This window comes from Sciurus vulgaris, assembly GCF_902686455.1.
Source record: "Sciurus vulgaris genome assembly, chromosome: 7".
Classification (NCBI taxonomy): domain Eukaryota; kingdom Metazoa; phylum Chordata; class Mammalia; order Rodentia; family Sciuridae; genus Sciurus; species Sciurus vulgaris.
Genome location: NC_136467.1, coordinates 446,120 through 448,531, shown reverse-complemented (window position 1 = coordinate 448,531; position 2,412 = coordinate 446,120). Strand labels below are relative to the sequence as shown.

Sequence of the window (2,412 nt, the reverse complement as noted above, 5' to 3'; positions counted from 1 at the left end):
TGTCAGAACTGGAAAACAAGAAAGGCTGACTTATCCTGCTGTTGTGAGCCAGGGATGCTGTGGGCTCTGTGCCCCTGCTCAATGGCAGGCATGTGGAAGGTGTGGCGTGTGGCAGGCATGTGCAGGTGTGTGGCAGGCATGTGGTGTGTGACAGGAAGTGGCAGGCATGTAACAGGAGGTGCAGGAGGTGGCAAGAGGTGGCAGGCATGTCGCAGGCGTGTGTCAGGTGTGTGGCAGGAGGTGCAGGAGGTGCAGGCATGTAACAGGCATGTGACAGGTGTGTGGCAGGAGGTCCAGGAGTTGGCAGACATTTGTCAGGCATGTGGCAGGAGGTCCAGGAGGTGGCAAGAGGTGGCAGGCATTTGCCAGGCATGTGGCAGGAGGTGCTGGAGGTGCAGGAGGTGCAGGCATGTCGCAGGCGTGTGACAGGTGTGTGGCAGGAGGTCCAGGAGGTGGCAGGCATGTGCCAGGCATGTGGCAGGCATGTGGCAGGAGGCCCAGGAGGTGGCAGGAAGTGAAGGAGGGGGCAGGCATGTGCCAGGCATGTGGCAGGCGTGTGGCAGGAGGTCCAGGAGGTGGCAGGAAGTGAAGGAGGTGGCAGGCATGTGCCAGGCATGTGGCAGGCGTGTGGCAGGAGGTCCAGGAGGTGGCAGGAAGTGAAGGAGGTGGCAGGAGGTGAAGGAGGTGGCAGGCATGTGGCAGGTGTTTGGCAGAAGGTCCAGGAGGTGATAGGAGGTACAGGAGGTACAGGATGTGCAGGATGTGGCAGACGTGTGGCAGGAGGTGCAGGAGGTGGCAGGAGGTGCAGGAGGTGGCAGGCATGTGGCAGGAGGTCCAGGAGGTGCAGAGGTGGAGGCAAGGGCCATGCCTGGTGTGCTTGGCCCCACCTGTGGCTTGGTCAAGCCTTTCACGTTTTTCTTTCATCAAAGTGTATGACTCAGGGCCACTGCAGAACCTAGGAGCATTTGAAACCAACTAGCACCATCGCTCCAGGCTGAGGTTCTTTGCTCCACAGGCCAGAAGCCAACAAAGACAGCACCCGCTGCTCTCCCATGACCCGGCTCCCAGCAAGGAAGGAGCAGAAAGCACAATGAACAACGTAGGCCAGCAGGTCAGGCAGGTGCAGATGGGGTAGGAGAGGGCCCCAGGCAAGGGAAGATGGCTGCTGGAGCCAGGTACACACAGTCCTCAGACACAGGGCTGGCAATGGAGGAAAGACTGCATGCCTCCTGCTGGCGGGACCCAAAGGGTCACAAGAAGTGTCTGAAGGAAAGTCCTGGGGTCAGGGCTACTTCAGGTGGCTGGGTGGCAGGAAGGTCTGGCAGGGAGTGAGGTAAGAACAGGAGCCAGCTCAGAACAGATTCCAGGGCACAGAGAAAGCAACTGAGAGCTGGCCCTGCAGGAGAGAGGAACTCCAGCCACAGGCGCCTCAGTGGGACAGGAAGCGGCACCCTCGCAGCCTGCGCTCTCAGGACCATGTCCTCAGGTCTCCATGCCTCGCCTGAGCCACGACAGGGACACGCGCTGCTGGACTTACCGTGTCCATTCCTGGCCCTTTCCAGATCTTGTCTGGCGGTGGTGTGAAGCTGGCTGGGAGACGGGCAAGGCAGGCTCTAAAGGTCAGCCAGCCCTACTCCTGGGCTCTGTGGGCCTGCCTGTCCCTGGGAAGGTCTGTGAGGTCCATGCCCCGTCCTGAGTTGGCCCAGCTGGCAGAGACCGCAGTCTAGACGCCCAGCAACAGGTCGTTTGCCACATTCTTCCTGGTGCTCTGCGCAGGAGAGCCTGCAGCGACGAACTCAGCCCCTGTCCTGGAGGATCTTGCTGGGAGAGTCAGATGGCCAGCAGCAGGCCACACCAGTGAGGGCAGCTGTATTCTGTGGTCAAGAGTGCAGGGGAGGAAGAGATGGCCCCGCGGGAAAAGCTTCGAGGAAGTCCTCCTGCAATCAGCTGCAGGAGCCATCGGTGGCCTGAGGCAGGACTGACACAGCAGGAGGGAGGGTCCCCAGCAGGCTGGGCCATTCGCGGGGTCCGTGTCTGGGGGATGGAATCTGCCTGCAGGACATACCAGCTCCCCGAGGACGAGGCTCCCAGCAGGGTCAGCAGGGCGTGTGGGGCAGTCAGCTGAGGCTGCTGCTGCAGGCAGGCCAGCGAAAGGGGCCCTCTGCACCTCCTCCTGGGTCCAGAGGCCCTCCAGTGAGCTTGCCCAGCACTGACGTGACCCCTGAGCAGGACAGAGGGACAGCCAAGGAGCGGACACCTATCCCCAGGGGCCGTTCCACTCTCCATCTCAGCAGCCACCGCTTTGCTAACTGAGATGACACACGAATTCGAGTGCCCCCAGCCCCGTGCCACTGGCCAGCCCGGGGCAACTCCAGCTTAGCACAGGGCATGCTGTGGGCAATGACCACTCTC

At 61.6% G+C, this 2,412-nt stretch overlaps 1 long non-coding RNA gene across 1 annotated transcript; it reads left to right on the top strand.

Moving 5' to 3' along the window:
- Positions 1–301: 301 nt before the first annotated feature.
- On the top strand, positions 302–2,037 carry LOC306664999. Its single transcript, XR_013764885.1, has 3 exons — positions 302–341; positions 444–646; positions 784–2,037. It is a non-coding gene; the product is annotated as an uncharacterized lncRNA (long non-coding RNA).
- Positions 2,038–2,412: the final 375 nt, after the last annotated feature.